The sequence below is a fragment of the Mauremys reevesii genome, linkage group 3, assembly GCF_016161935.1.
Source record: "Mauremys reevesii isolate NIE-2019 linkage group 3, ASM1616193v1, whole genome shotgun sequence".
NCBI lineage: Eukaryota > Metazoa > Chordata > Testudines > Geoemydidae > Mauremys > Mauremys reevesii.
In genome coordinates, this window is record NC_052625.1 from 101,108,603 (window position 1) to 101,125,795 (window position 17,193).

A 17,193-nucleotide genomic window follows, 5' to 3' on the forward strand; every position below is an offset into this window, starting at 1 on the left:
GGACTGTCCCTATAAAATCGGGACATCTGGTCACCCTATTGCCCAGTGATCCAGTTTAATAAAATCCCTGTGAAACTTTTTGCAGTATGCTTTGGGCTTATCTTGAGTAATTTTGTATCTTCTGCAAATTTTGTCACCGCTTTACCAGCTCATTTATGAATATGTTGAACATAGGTCCCAGCCCAGATCCTTGGGAGACCCTGCTATTTACCTCTCTCCATTGAGAAAATGGACCATTTAAGCCTATTCTTTGTTACCTATCTGTCAGCCAGTTACTGATCCATGAGAGGACCTTCCCTATTATCCTATGACCGCTTACTTTGCTTAAGAGTTTTTGGTGAGGGACCTTGTCAAAGGCTTTCTGAAAGGCCAAGTACATTATATCCACTAGATCACTCTTGTCCACATGCTTGTTGAGTCCCTCAAAGAATTTTAATATATTGATGAGGCATGATTTCCCTTTACAAAAGCAATGTTGACTCTTCCCCAACATATCGTGTTCATCTATGTGTCTGATAATTCTGTTCCTTACTATAGTTTTAAACAATTGCCTGGCACTGACTCACTGGCCTATAATTACTAGGAATACATCTAGAGCCTTTTTAAAAAATAGGTGTTACATTAGCTACCCTCCAGTCATCTGGAACAGAGACTGATTTAAGTAATAGGTTACATATCACAGTTAGAAGCTCTGCAATTTCATATCTGAGTTCCTTCAGAAATCTTGGGTGAATACCATCTTATCCTGGCAATTTATTACTGCTTAATTTATCAGTTTGTTCCAAAACCTTCTCTACTGATACCTCAATCTGTGACAGTTCCTTAGATTTGGCACCTAAAAAGAATGGCTCAGGTGTATCCTCTGTAGTGAAGTCTGATGCAAAGATTTCATTTAGCTTCTCCACAACAGCCTTGTCTTTCTTGAGTGCTTCTTTAGTACCTCAATTATCCAGTGGCCTCATTTACTTCTAATGTACATTAAAAAAATTGTTTGTTTTTGTGTCTTTTGCTAGCTGTCCCTTCAAATTCCTTCTTGGCCTAACTTACCATATTTTTGTACTTCAGTTGCCAGAGTTTATTCTCCATTCTATTTTTCTCAGCAGGATTTGACTTCCAATTTTTAAAGGATGCCCTTTTGCCTCTAACAGCCTCTTTTACTCTGCTGTTCAGCCACTGTGACTTCTTTTTTGGTCTCCTTATGTTTTTTAATTATTATTTGGGGTATCCATTTAATTTGAACCCCTATTATGGTGTATTTAAATAGTTACTATGCAGCTTGAAGGTATTTCACCCTTGTGATTTTGCCTTTAATTTCCATTTAATTAGCTTTATCATTTTTGTGTAGTACCCTTGTTTGAAGTTAAATACTACTGTGGTATTTATGGTCTTATGTGGTGGGTTTTTTTGGCATTTTCCCTCTACAAGGATGATACATTTAACCATATTATGGTTATTACCAAGCAGTTCAGTTACATTCACATCTTAGACCTGATCCTGTGCTCCACTTATTACTAAATCAACAATTGCCTCTCTCCAGGTGGGTTCCAGGACAAGTGGCTCCAAGAAGCAGTCATTAAGGGTGTATAGAAATTATATCTCTGCATCCCTTCCTGAGCTAACCCATACCCAGTCACTATGGGGATAGCTGAAATCCCCCTTTATTGTTGAATTTTCTGCCTTTGCAGCCTCTCTAATCTCCCTGAGCAATTCACAGTCACTGTTACCATCCTGTTCAGGTGGTCAGAAGCATATTTCTGCTGCTAATATATATTCCTGCTGTTAAATTTGCAGTAGGTTTAAAAATAAACAGATTCAGAAAAAAAATCACTGCCATCCATTTTGCCCAGTTATTACAATCAATGTTTTGTTGGGTAGCATCTTTTTTTGGTAACCCTTGGCTACATTAAAAAAAGAACAATAGAATTAAGCACTTTCTAATACTCTCCTGATGAAAGGATAGTTGTCCAACAGCATCCGTGGTGGTCTCAGTCTATTTCCCACAGGAAACCCTGTTGGCAGAGATACCAAAGAAAGCATGTACATGGAGTCTGAACTATTCACTCCTCTACAGGCAGGCTCTCCAGGCCATGGTGAAGGCAAGTTAAGAATTATGACATGTGGAATCTGGAAAGCCATTGCTACTGCTTGGGTTGTGACTGTTTTAGGAATAAATCAAGGCAGTCTCCATAGCCCCCAATTCAGCTCCTTTCACCAGCACTTCATTTCAAAAATAAATCTATATGAAGAGTCTTCGCTCATGAGACATATATACAAAAACCTTCATCATAGGACCAACCTCAGAGCTTCTGATGCCCTGCAAGAGACGGCAGAGGGAAGCACCTGGTGTGGTGTCTTTGATAGGTGATTTGTACCTGAGTGTTTGCTCCATTCGAGTGCCCCATGCAGAGACAGTACAGCCATCACTTCTGAGCTTGCAGCCACCAGCATCCCACACCCCATCAAGATCAAGCACCAGTGGAAATGCTACCATGATGTTTACTTCCAGTAATACAAGCAGCTTTATCCTAATAGTTTTGACACACTTTTACTGAGAATGTGGCACCATTCATGTATCTCCTCAGTGCACATTCATTTCGCTGTAGGCTATTTTCTGTATTTTTTGGCTCTTTACCTTTGTTACTAAAATCATGAAAATAAGATTATTACCTCGGAGATCAGCAATGACCCACTTATTTCCCCACTTGCTTATAATTAACTCAGAATCAGTTCCACAGCTATCGGTTTTGAGGTCACAGATGAATCTAGGAACTGAGGTAAGGGAACAAATTAGCTCTGGAATGGGAGATCTCATGTTAAAGACATTCCAGAAAAGACATTCCAGAAAATAATGTAGATGATTACACTGCAACATGCTTTCTAAATGGAATGCTCAAAGCCATGCAGAAGCAGCTCTTAAAATTACTAGTAAAACAACCTCCCAAACACTAACAAGACTGTGTCACTTTATAATTTCTAACCAAGTTGTTACTGTGCTCACCACAGGCAGCAGCTTGGGTTAAGGACTGACCTAGGATCTCGGACAAGGGTGTACTTGGGTGGCTAGCCTGAGCCATGCCTGTGCTGCTGCAGCCACACTGCTTCTTTGAGGACACTAGCTCAACCAGAGCTAGCACATGTACGTCTACCTGAACTTGGAATTACACCTCCCAGCTGTAGTGTAGTCATAGCCTTAGGCTGCCCTAAGTGTATGTAGCCACTATTTATAGCACTGGTTTTTATAATCCTCTTTTGAACTGTTATATGGCTGATTGCAATATGGTTTAAATGCAGTGGACTGACTCCCAACATCAACAATGGCTTCTTATCCTCCTTCTTGAAACTTGCATCAAGATTGTCCCACCCCCGCCCCCAACCCTTCCACAAAACTGTCATGTGGTCTGATAAAATATTGAATGGGCAAATACAGAGCTAGTGCTGGGGACAGCCTTCCCATTGTTTAGCCATAGATTGCAGAGCCAAGAGAAACCACAGTGATCATTCCTCAGCCCCAGCTATTTTGTGTGGAGTTAGGCAGGCTCAGAACATGCCTATAGGATTGAGCCCTGCAGGGAAGATCTCTCTGGGGCTTAGGTGTGAGATAGAGATCTGTACCCCTGCTCAGAGGTAGAAACATAAGCATCTAGGTGTCACGGCCAGGTTGTGGGCAGCCAGACTAGTGGTCAGAGCTGGCGTCCACAGTCACAAGACCAGAGCTTAATTTGTAATGAAAGTGGTGCCGGGACTCAAGCAATTTTTTTCTATTCATAACTAATGCGGCAAGCCCAGAGGTTCCAGGGATATGAACTGCCAAGCCTAGAGTTGCCCAGGCTCAGTCCTGGCACAAATTAAACACTGCACAAGACAGAAATTTAGAGTCAGCTGGGTCAGGATATCAGGAGGCAAACTTGAGATCAGAACCAAAAGTTGGGAACTAGAGTCAGGCTGGGACAGAGGCAGGAGACAAACTGGAGAGCAGAACCGTAAGTCAGACACCAGGAACTCAAGCCAAGAGAGCAGAAGCAGGATGGAAACTACTTGTTCAGAGAGCTTCTTGTTCCTGCTGCTGGCTTAAGTAGGGTCAGCAGGCCAATCAGCTGCTCTGGGACTCTGCCAATAGCAGCTCAGGGGCTGAGCCTCAGATGGGGGCTAGGCTTCATGGGTCCTGGGTAAGCAGTTGTCAGCAGACTGCCAAGTGGAAGAATGGAGCATGGCGGCTCTTGTGGATCTGGGTTCATAAATCCTAGGGAACTCTTACAACACCATGAGAGTTTAGGGTGGGCAACAGCTGAATGGGGGATTAGTGGATTGCAGTAGTGCCTAAATCTATGGATCTGGGCCATTGTTTTTCCATTACCATCACAGCCTTCCCTACAAGTAGGTGCACCTCTTTAAAATGGTGCTATTGTTACACTTGTAGCCTTAGATTAGGAATGGGTTTTATTGCAAAGACTGTGGGGAGAGAGAAAGGTTTTGTAATATGTCAGAGTTGGCCAGGGCAGCCTACCTGCAAACACTTCTCACATACAAAGCTTTTCTTGCAGGTATTTAAACAAAAAACAAAACCAGAACAAAAATAAACAAACAAACAACCACCAGAACTTCACAGCCCTTGAAGCAGAAAATAACAATGTCCAGCACATGTTATAACAAAAGCCAAGGCCTGAAAATCAGGTTTTGCTGTCCGCTTTTTCCAAATTGCCTAAGCTGGCCTGTTTCCAGCAACTTCCACCATTCCCCCTTCTCTATTTACTCACAAGTTTCAATAAGATTTCAGTGTATACGTCCTCAGCATGCAGTTGCCCTCAGTCAGTAGGTCTGCATCAGTATTCCTGCAACCCTTCATACCTGTGTGCAATAACGCTCTGCTCACCTCTGCAGCAGCTAACTGTTTCTGCCACATGCAAAGTAGGCCTCCATGCATGAGAGTCTTAAAATGAAGTCGTGTTACGGTGTGGCATGGGGTTAAGTTTGAAAACATGTTCTGAGCCCACATTTGTTCAGGTTTCCAAATCCTAGTAATTCATTTTATGTCTTTCTGTAAAGACTAGAACTAAATTGCTATAGTATTTGATACATGTACACTTAGAAGCAATTAAATGTTACCGTAATCTTCCTTCAAGGTAAGACAGCACAAACAGTAAGTTAAATTCTGCAAAAACAGCAAGTTAAATGTTGCTCTATTAATGATGTCCCTAAAACCACAGGAAGTCTTGCACACACACAATTCTGTTTGAAAGGATGAAAGAGTTTGCCTAGTGGTTACCTAAAAGCAGAAGGAATTGGGTAATTCTGTTGTTTGTTTACAGATAAGGGTTCAAGAAGCAGAACAGTTAAGCAACTGTTCCTTCCGCTGCAGGCACTGCTGCAAGATAACGGCCCTCAGGCTTTCTGTTGTGTTTTGAATCCGAGGGAAGGTCATATAATAGAATATGAGTTCATTTGTCTCAGAAGTGAACTTATCTGCTGCAATGAGAACTCTCTTAAAAAACTTCTTGGGCCAAATTCTATCCCTCTGCATGTAAGTGGTGTCACTGCTCTAAAAGAGTAGAATTTTACTTCAGTGAAATAATACTGGTGTAAGAGACTGGAATTTGATCTATGGTAATTTTTCATTTTAAATTACTATGTCATCCTGTTTTAAAGTTAGTTAATTTGCTGTTGTGGAGCAATGTCATTACATAAAAATCAATAAATAAACCCAAGAGACCCACACTGCATGAGCTGGATGTCTTAGCATGCTCCTAAGATGAGTCAGAGCCTCAGTCAGACCATGGCTGGGTTTGAACATAGTTTCAAGCTCAGTGTAGACAGAGCCCTAGAGCTGGAATCTGTTTGGCTAAGAGAATTCCAGTGTATTTGAGACATTCAGTTTCATGAGGACCTGGAAGTTTTGTCACCTGGCTAGATCTGCCACTGCTGGTTTCAGATCATATTAGCCACTGGCCCACGGCGCCCATGTCCACAGGCCCTCGCCAACTGGGGGGCCCTGGGAAAAATTCCGCAGCCAGGCAGCAGAAGCCTGGACCACAGCTTCCAGGTGGGCGGGGCGGGGCAGGGGCAGCCCCCCCTCAGAGGCTCCCAACCCCGGTCCCAGGCAAAGCCGCAGGAGGGGAGAAGTCTCACTTCCCCAGCTGCTCCCAACCCCATCCCTGGCACATGTCCCCAGGCAGGGGAAGCCCCAGTGCCCCCCACCCAGCCCCCACAGAAGCTGCGGAGCGGCAGGGAACGCCCCCATACCCGACTCTGCTTTCCAAAATAAGTGCTGGGCAGGGCGGGAGGAGCCCCAGCGCCCCAACCCTGGTCCCCGCAGAAGCGTGGGGGGTGGCAGGGAAAGCTATTTCTGCTGGGAAAACAGAGAAGTTATTTATAAGTGATAGTCGCCATCACTAATCAGATGCAGTCGATTCATTTCTAGTATAGGGCAGAGCACCCAGAGTGTGAATAAATAAATACATACATATGTCCCCATTCTGGGTGGTGGTCTCTTGAGCTGAAAACATCCCACATGTACAAGTGTGCCAGTAACTAGCAGGCAAAAGAAGGAAACAGACAAGGGTATGTGAAAGTCATGGCCTCGGTCGCCCTCACAAATCTTTTTCATCAGGCTGAGGAAAATTAAAGCATCTCCTCCTGTTATCTTTGGAAAGGTTAACAGTTAATGAAGGCAAGGCAATCTGTACTGATAAGAGTTTCGCTCTCACAGACAAACCCCACACATGTATTTCTTCTGGGAAAGGCTGTTGCTTGCAGTGTATTGTTTTAAAGCAAAGGGGAAATAACGCAGGGAGCTGACACTTTTTGAACGTTAATGCCACAGCAGAATTTATGTTTATGAAGCTCCTGATAACTTCTTCAGTGTCTGCCCTCCATAGCCCCTTTCCAGACGAGACAGACCACAAGTGAGTCAGGAGCAGTTAAAGTGACAAAATAATAGGAGCCATATCTAGCTGTTTTGAACATGCATCCTGGAGTTGTAAGAGAGACCACCAAGAATAAGCGCTTCCAACACAATTTCTGAAGTAGCAATATGTATTACATCCCTCAGGTCTCCTCCACTCCCTGCCCCCCCAACCCTAACTTTTATCCAGGGAAGACAAGAGGAACAGTTTAATTCAGGAGGCATTTATTGATGGCCACAGCCAAACATCTATCCTTCCCTTACATTTTCTCTCTGGGAAAACATGGTGTGTTTTGCTGATTTAGAAAAAAACAGAACAGCCCAGAATAATGCTTTGACTGTTTGCTATTAATGAAGTGTGCCAAACATAAAGGGCCAGAAATTGCTCTAACATTGGTGTAAATTCAGTAACTCCGTGCTGTAGTCAGGTTCCCCCAGATTTACATTAATGTGAGGATGGGATTTAGCTCACAAGACAAACAGGATGATTGGACATGGCAGTCATAGTATACAAGGACTAATGTAGCAAGGAGCGATTCAACCGTGAGAAGCCCAGTGCAATTACTGAGGGATTTGTACTGGTCAGGCATCAAGCCCATATCCTTCAATTGGATCAGTGTGGGTGAAAACTTGCACCTGCAGAGAACCCCATGGATTCCAATGAGTTTATACTGGCATGGAATGGATTGCAGGTGATTAATCACAGGAACAAACTACCAAGGAAAGTGGTAGATTCTCCATCTTTCGATGTCTTCAAATCCCAACTGGGTGTCTTTCCAGAAGATACGCTTTAGCCAGACACAAAGTTATTGACCTCAGTGCCAGGGTAACTGGATGAAATGTAATGGTCTAGGACATACAGGAAGTCAGATTGTGATTTTTCTGGCCTTAAAAATCTTTGAAAAGATTTGATATTTTTTACTTTAAATGAAGCTAATATTTGAGGTATACTAAGATGAATAAAGATATCAGATAACGATTAATTAGCTATTAAATTATGATGATGCAAAATCATGTATATGCATATGTAAATCTTTTAAAATCAGGATCAGAGAAGTGTGTGTGCAGGGGCTGACATTATTTAGTTCATTTCAGAGTTAATAATTAACACTACATTTTTATTTTTAATTATATGGGGACCATGCTAGAGGATTCCTGGGTACCTTACGAGGGTTGAGTTTGCAAATAGCCACGGACTGAAAAATATCAGAGGGGTAGCCATGTTAGTCTGGATCTGTAAAAGTAGCAAAGAGTCCTGTGGCACCTTATAGACTAACAGACGTTTTGGAGCATGAACTTTCGTGGGTGAATACCCACTTCATCGGATGCATGTGACGAAGTGGGTATTCACCCATGAAAGCTCATGCTCCAAAACGTCTGTTAGTCTATAAGGTACCACAGGACTCTTTGCTACAGCCTGAAAAATGCTACCTGTGGGGAGCAGCAAACACAGATGGGATTAACTGAGAGGAACAGGTGGACCATTAGCAGCTACAAGGATAGAAGTTTGCCTGAAAAAGGGACTGACCTACAATGAGCTACTTCTGAGAAAGCGCTATGGAAACTGCATGTGTGGGGCCCCAGAAATCATGAGGTTGGGTTCTTTTGATTTGCTCTTTGATTTACTAGTGGGTTTTTTTTTTAATGAACGCTTGAGAGTCTGGTGTAATCATGTGACTCCAGGAACTGGTGCTTTGATTAAGAACTAAATATCATGAGATTCATGATAAAATCAGGAGAGCTGGCAACACTGTATGAGCATCCCAAGGTCTGGGGAAATTATAAATATTTGGTTAAAAGTCTGCAGGTTTTATGACCATTTTCTCATCCCAGTTTTAATACCTGTGTTTTTTGTTTGCATCTCAACAGCAGGCTGGCTGCGTCTTGGGTGATCACCTGGCCATAACTGCTCAGCATGGCGACAAAGTGTTCATTGGTTTAATTTTTGTTTAAAAAGTGGATGAAGGAGGGTACACAGTCAAAGATAGATTTGAGGTGATTGTCTGAGGCAGGAAATAATACATCGCCACGTGGCACACTGTGCCGACTTTGGACCCTCTTTTCAGCATATTGATAGCAAAAAACAAACATAGAAAAGGAAGAAAAAAAGGCCAAACCCTAAGATGGCCACAGCAGTATCTTTAAAATAAACTTTGTGCGTCTCTGTCCCTCCACCCCACATTCATCCTTGTGGTATCTGAGCAAGGTACCACAGTGACTGGTGGCTTCAAATGCCTGTAAAACATAGAAGCCATCATAACCGGACTCCATTCACCACACAAATGTCTTATGATATCCAAACAAGCTAGTTAGTGGCTTGACAAATGCAGGATGTCAAATATTGGTTGCACAGATATTCATTGTTCTGTTGTCTTTAATAGTGCCTAATCTATGACAGCACCGATAATGTATTTAGATTAACAACACATGAAATAGAAAACTGAGCAGATTACCACTGGAAAGGCACCTTCTGGAAAACAAGAGATTTGTGCCATAAAAAGGTCCTTGTAATGTGTCTTGAGGAGTTCTCTGTGTTTTATCGGTTAGAACAAACTCAGCAGGGTGCTTTAATATAATGAAATGCTAAATAAAGAACCCAGGGTTGAACAATTTGTATAAAAATTTCTCATTTTTGTGGAGGGAAAAGGTGAATGTGATGAAAGCAATTGCAGCATTGCACAGAGTAACGCTGTAAAGGGGGGAAAAATCATAACCACATTGTAAGTGCCCCATATTGCTTGGAGGGGAGCAGGAATTGTTGCATGAACCGAACATTTCTGTGCAGCTTGCTTCTTCTGTTATGGCTGCTTTTCTGTACACATTGACCGAGCTTTTCACTGTCACCCTGGATCTGGCTCTTGCTGAGATGCTTCACACACCCTTTGCATGCTGCGTGTCCTCAGGCAAAACATCTCATGAAAACGCGATCACAGTGGAGTCACGGTTTGAATTAGATCTGCTCAGGCGCTCACTAAGAGGGTTTTGTTGTTGGTTTGTTTGTTGCATCTCCACTGGCTGTTAATTTTTATTGCTTGCAAACTTCTCCTGTCTAAAATCTATGGGAAAAGCTGGCTTATCACATTAAAGGATATTTACCAGATGAGGGCAACATGGGTGATTAAAGTGGCTGCTTCCATCTTTGCTCAGTGTTGTGACACATCCTCACATTTGGTAACATGAAATGCAGAGAAACAAGAGCAATGAGCACTGACAACTTTATGTGTCATGCTTTAATGCCTGGAGCTGACTGGGGTTTGTGTTTCGCAAACCTCATGGAGCTCTTGAGGTTTTTTTTGTTTTTTTTGTTTTGTTTTTTAGGTTTTGCTGAAGAAATGGAAGGGGGGAAAACCTCTTGCTTCCTACTTTAGATTTTCCTGTATGCAAAATGAAGGCGAGGCAGAGACTTTGGTCGGCCTCATTTAGGGATTTAATTGTATTAGTAAGTTATTCTATAGTATAAGTAATAATCTTTATTTCTGCATATCATTTTTATTCTTGCCAGCCCAGAGAGGAAGGGGAGGGTCATATGGTTAAGACACTAGATTAGCACTCTTGAGATTTAAATTGACTTCAGTCACTGAGTGACTTTGGAGAAATTGTTTATTCTCTTTGCTTCAATTTCCTATCCATAAAATGGAGATGATAATACTTCTTTCTCTCATCCTTTGTCTATCCTATCTATTTAGACTTTGAGCTATTTACAGAAGGAACTATTACGATGTAGCACCTAGAACTCTGAGGCCCTGATTTTTGGGGGGCTTCTACTATATTCATGATAAATAAATAATAATAATGATAGCCTTTCATTAAAAGTGAGTGTTGTAGACCATTTCACTGCTCAGTAGTTTATATTGTACCTACAAATATTGTACCATTCAAATCTGTGTACAGTAGTTCACATTATATTCTGAAGGTAGCGTTAGGGTGGACCTAGATGCTATGGTCAAGTTTCAAAGAGGCTGACAGGGCTCAAGATAATTGTAAAGGTGTAAAATGTATTTGTTTCTGTGATGCTGTGTATAAAACAGATGACCATTTGTATCATGGTTGCTACCACTGTTATACAGTTGCAATAAATCTTTTGCAAATTATGTCATGTAAGGTGTCAGTGGAAAAGTTGTGATTTGCTAAGTATGAGTGTCCTGTTTATATGCATGTATCATCTTTGTATCTGAAGTTATGAATATTGGCTAGGTACTTGCATCTTAAACCTGTGATGTATTCCTGGGTGACACACCCCAGGATAAGATTTACAACAGGGCTAGACAGTTATGTGTTGTTGGCCTATCCAGGACACTCCACTCTCACAATGGGCCATTGAAGAAACTCATCTTGTCCAGATAGCACTTCCTGAGGATGCCTCAGACAGCAAGGAGCCAATGGTCACCCTCTGTCACTCAGCAAAACATGTAAGGACATGTGATATGCTCCTGTGACCCTGGACTCTATCTTGGGCCGATACGTTAACTTTCCACAGACAGGGTCTGTGGGCTTTGCTTGGGACAGTAAAGTTCGATGTGCCTGGCAAAGGATATAAAAAGATACCTGAAACACCTCCATATTGCCTCTTTCCTGCTTCCAGTCTCTGGACTGTGGATTTACAACTAAGAAGAGCATTGCGAACTATGGATTGAAGGCCTGCCAATCTTCTGAAAGTTATTAGAGAGACTTTACAAGCCAGCAGTCTATTCCATCACTGCTACAAAACTGATATAAGGACTTTTGCAACCACTTGTATGTGTATGTTCTGTTAACCATTTAAAACTCGCTTCTTTTCTTTTATTAATAAATCTTTAGGTAGGTGACTAAGGATTGGCTGCCAGTGTGATATTTGGGTAAGATCTGAGATTCATATTCACCTGGAGGGTCTGTGTCTGATCCTTTGGCATTAGAAAGACCGTCACATGTGGTGACATGGGTTTTCAGGAACCTCTCACTACATTAGATTGGGTTGGCTGGATGGGAGCCAAGGGCTGGAATGCGTAAAGGGGACTGTGTTTGGCTTCTGGTTAACCAGTGCGGTACTGCAGAAGCTCTTTTGTTACTGGCTTGATTAGTCTAATTATAGAATAATTTTTATAGAACCAGTTTTGGGGGATTGTCTGCCCTATTTCTTGCAGTCTGCTCTGAGTGTGGCATTCTCAGTGTGATCCATCCCAGGCACCCGGTCACAGTTTCATTAGGGAAGTAGGAGTGTTAGTGAATGGATACAAATCAGCCATTTGGGATGTGAAATAATAAACAAGAATCTTTCCAGCACTGCAGCACATATTTATAAGCAAATACACTAACTTGCCCTGACTCTTTCCAATATATTGGCTCCGTGTTCTAGCAGGGTTCTGTGGTAGCTGCGATGGTGTGCATTGGAGTGTCGCAATAGAGTGGGAGCTGATTGGCCACAACAACATGCATTTTACATTTCAAAATTAAAATCAGTTGTGCTGGATGCCCCTCTCTTCTACCCCACCCAGCTGTCTCTCTAATTCCATGTCTATCACTCCCTTCCCAAAGAGACAACTGGCATCCCTGCCACCCAATCCATCTCTGCTCCCTTGCCAACCTTAGTTCTTCCTCTGATTCCTATCATGTACAGCATTGTCACTGACCTATCACTCCCCTCAACTGATGACAGGGCATCCCCCATGGCAGCTCCCCTCCACAGCCCAGGGAGCCATGCGGCAGCTCCCCGCCCCGGCTCACCCCTGCTCCGCCTCCTCCCCGAGCACGCCGTCGCTGCTTCACTTCTCCTGCCTCCCAGGCTTGTGGCGCCAATCAGCTTAGGTGAGCTGGGGCAGGGAGTTCCCCTGCGTTCTGTCCCCCCCCTTACTTGCTGCAGGCGGCCCTCCCCACACCCTCCTGCCCCAGCTCCCTCCGCCTAAATGCTGGCAGCGACCGGGGTGGCCGAAGATCTGGCCACCACAGTCGCCGCTGAAGAAAATGCTGCCCCCCAAATCCTAGGCGACCGCCTAGGTCACCTAATAGGTTGCACTGGCCCTGTAAGAAATGCCCTTGAACTTGCTAAGAGTTAAGTTGTAATCTTCTCTTGTGCTAATATCACTTTCAGTGACAAATTTAGCAAAATGGCTGAAACAGCTCACCCAGAATACTGTTCTAGACAGATTTAAATGATCAGGTCCATCCATAGAAGGCAAAATTAAAGGAAGAACTAAAACAATCTATGCTGATGTTAATGTGAGATAGTTAATCAAATATGAGAAATTACCAGAACATGGCTATAAGCATCCATTCAGGGAAAAGCGAATTCCTACTTAATTCTATTGAGCACACATCTGAACAGAAAACTGTAGATAGCCAAGTGTGCAGAGGGAAAATGACAAGGCGATTATTAGCTCGGCCAATCAAAATAAAATGAAAAAGATGAGAGGAGTCTCAGGTGCAATCATCCTAAACTTACGATTTATGGATGTTCTGTTCACTATTTAGCTCTTGTTTAAAAGGAAGTAGCACCTAGCACAGGGCTAGAGCACAAAATAGAAGCTGAAAATTCTTCTCTGTGGTTCTTGGGGTTTATCTGCAACAGCCCTGGCCTTAAATTTGAGGCTGCTCTAATTTAGGAGAGCTCGTTACAGCTTTCAAGGGATTGCTAGAATGTATCACACTCTTGCCTCACCTCTCCACTCATGCGTCACCCTGCCCTCTATGCTATGGATTAGTGAGGCGGTTGGGAGTAATATAGGAAGTCAATACGTCAGTAGGGCGGAGTCCGCAGTTGTGGAGATATAGGGGTTTGTCCTCAGACAGCTCAAAGAGGGTGGAATTAAGCCTTAGTATCTGACCTTGTGTCTCTACTTGTGAAGCCTACTTGTGTCTCTACTATGATAAGTGTGTGGAAATTTGCATGGAGTAGTAGGAGGCCTTTGATCAAAACACAGCATATATTATACACAACGAGGGATTCTATAGAGAAAAAGCAACTGATGAAAGTTTCAAAGGGACTTGACAGATTACAGGCTGATGGCTCTAATGTCACTGTCTCTCCGAAAATCTGGCTTTATCTAATTAACAAAAAGAACTAGATCCACACACAGGGACAGAATTGCAAAACAATTCAGAGAAGCTATGGAATCTTTCCAATACTTAGCCAGCGTAACTCATCCTGATTACATAGGTCGAGGTGAAGTGATGAAACATAGCAGATGGAACATAATCCTGAGTTCCTCTTCCAGCATTTACAACTGATGATCCAGATTTCTACCCCAAATCTTTGTTTGGGAAGGAAGTTCAGTTTGTTGTATCTAAATAATGAGCATTTGTGAATATAAAATCATGGAAAATGAAATTCAGACTGTTGTACATTTTTAAAAGACCTACACTCCTGTTCAGTCAGCTCAGCATCTCTCAAATGTAGTTTGAACACTCTTGCACTGGGATTCATAATAGGCTTGGTGCTGACAAACAAACAAGTTGATCTATTGGTAACTAAGGGCAGGTACAAAAGAGTGGTGTGTTTTGTATTTCATAAATAAACAGGGAGGTTTTTTCCCAGGCTGGAGAAAATCAAAACCCAGCAAGAAGCTTAAAATAATGCTTATGTGTCAAACAATGAATTTGTTTCTGCATTGTTTGTGTTACCTTTTCTAGGGCCAGTTTCATGAGTCAGTGTTCATCAGCTGCTGTAAATTATTTGTAATAACCATGGATGGGACCAAGGTAATTATTTATATCTTGTATGTCCACCACCATTGGCTTGTTTCAATATCAGGATCCAGCACTCTTCTATGTCTGAGCACAGGCCAGAGTGCGCTATATACCTTTGGGAACAAGGCGAGTAGAAGATGCAGCACATTCAGCCTCTGGTGAGCTAGAGTGAGAGAATGACACTCTAGCCTAGTGGTTAGCACACTCACCTGTAGATTCCTGTTCAAGTCCCTGCTCCAATGACTATTTAAGCATTTTCTACAAAGTGGTACAGCTTCAACAGGAGAGACTGACTACAGAATACCTGATAGCCGAGGGGTTTAGGGTACTCTCCTGGGAGGTGGGTAATCTGGGTACAAATCTCCAGGCAGAGTGGAGATTTGAACCTGGGTCTTCTACTTTCTGGGTGAGTGCTGTAATTACTGGGCTGTAGGGCATATGAGGGGACACCATTCCCTACTGAACTGTGTTTGGTGTGGGGCCTAATCCAGTAGGCAACATCTAAGAGCACCTACCTGATCAGGCCCTCAGGTGCGCTATGCGGGGGAATATCTTGTTTGAGAATCCTGCCAGGGGTTAGGGACCGAGCTTCTTGGCGGTGTCAGGATTCAGGCAGCAATCTGCACATGCACTGGCAGAAATTTAGCCACGCAGAGGGCCTCACTGGCATAAATGTTGGCACTTAGGGCATATAGGTGCCTACAGGATTAGTGGGAGCTGAGTGGGGCATTTTGAGGATCTGAAGTTTAGATTTATGTGTTTAAAGTGGTAGGTAAGCACCTAAATCCATTAGTGGAGCTAGCCCGTATTCTCACAGAAAGAGAAAGTTGTACAAGCAGCAAGAGGTGGAAGGGCAAAAGGGGGCTGCTGGGAATGGGGGTGGGGCAAATTATGATTTTTAAATTTTTTTTTTAAGAATACCACTCCTTTTTCTCTGACCTCTCTCTTCAACCCCCTGGACTAGATAATAACTATATAGTAAATCTGTTAAATCTCTACATGACATACGTGCAGCATTGTAAATTGGCACAAGGCTTTTCTCTGCATATCAAATAGTCGAGTACTTGACACCTGAATGCATCTATAGTACAGATGACTGTGAGTTTAAATATTCATATAAATAGGAGAATGATGAGACTAGTACTTGCTGGATAATTTATGAGCTGTCAAGCAGGCAATAGCTTATGATCATCCCTTAGAGGGTATGAAGTGCTTTCTGCCAAAATGAACAGTCCTTAAGACATTTCTTAACTTGTCTCAGCGAGGCTTTTCCTCTCAGGCTTATTAGCAAAGACTGCCTGCCAACTCTGTATCCAGTTAAAAAAGAAAACAGTCGGTAGTGAATAATTTTTCTACAAGAATCTGAAACGCATTTGGACTGGGCAGTGTAACATCAGGCACAGAAAAGGCAAGGGAACTCCTTTCAGAAGTAATCTTGTTATTGGCCTATTCAAATAGAGCCACTGGCCAAGAATTTCAAAAGTGACTAGTGGTGTGGGGTGCCTCAGTATTCGCCCGCCCACTTCGAGACACCTTTTGGGACCTGCTTTCAGAGGGTTGGTGCTCAGCACTTTCTTTAAGCTCCGCTTCCTTTGAGGTGTCTGAAGTTGGACACCCAAATACAGAGCCAGTCATGTCACAGGGCGGCTGGCCCCCGGTGATTGAAATAGGTCCAGCACCCCTGGGCCAGAGCAGGTGCTCCCAACTAAGCCAACTGAGGGGATGTTGGGCGGAGGGCTGTACCTGGGCTATATAGGGTGACAGGGAGTTCAGTGAGGGCAGAGCTGGAAAGGAAACTGTAGAGTGGAGCTGTAGGGCAAGAGGGTCTTCTTTAATGGTTCCCTGAAGAAGAGAGCTGGAGCTGGGTACAACGCAGCTGAAAGGTTTGTTTTTCCTTTGGGAGAAGGCTGTCCAGGCTTTGCCTAGCATCTTTTCCCCTCTGCCCTGCGAGCAGGAAGGGACAGTATCTCAGGGAGGAGAGGCTGTGAGCAGCTTAAGACTGGGTGGAAGATTCATTGTTGTGTTTGCTTTTTGAAGCTTTGTGTTAATAATGACACCAGACCTCAGAAAGGGCTGTGATTGGATGAGCAAGTCTGTGAAGTTTTGTTTAAAGACTCCGGAAGTAGGGGAAAATGCAGCAGAGCACAGCAAAGGGCTCTCTGGCCACAAGGAGGTGCTGGTGTGGCAGCCATTGTGTTGCAGGTCACTTCTGAAAAACATGGCCATTGAACAAGTGCTACTTGCCTACACAGCTGAAAGTTTGAGTCGTTAGTTTCAGGATCAGTCCAACTATGCTATTACTGTTAGTGGTCTGGGTTTGGTCTAAACAATACATTGTCTGGCTCCCTTAATACAATCATTCACTGCCAACATTTGTGGTGAGTTTGCAAATGACCAGAAGGCATGGGCAAAAGTGGAAAAGTGTGAGAACAAACATTGTAACAGTTATTTCTAGAACCATGTTTTATGTCATTACTTAAAAAATCCCCAAAACCTTCATTCAGCTAGTCACACTTGTTTCTTTCCTGTTTTCATGAAATGACAGCTTTCTACATTACCACTCGCTGCATGGAATTATGAGCTCAGCCTACTGCTGGCACCCTGGCCACAAAGCTTCCTGCGATGCTCCCCTCATG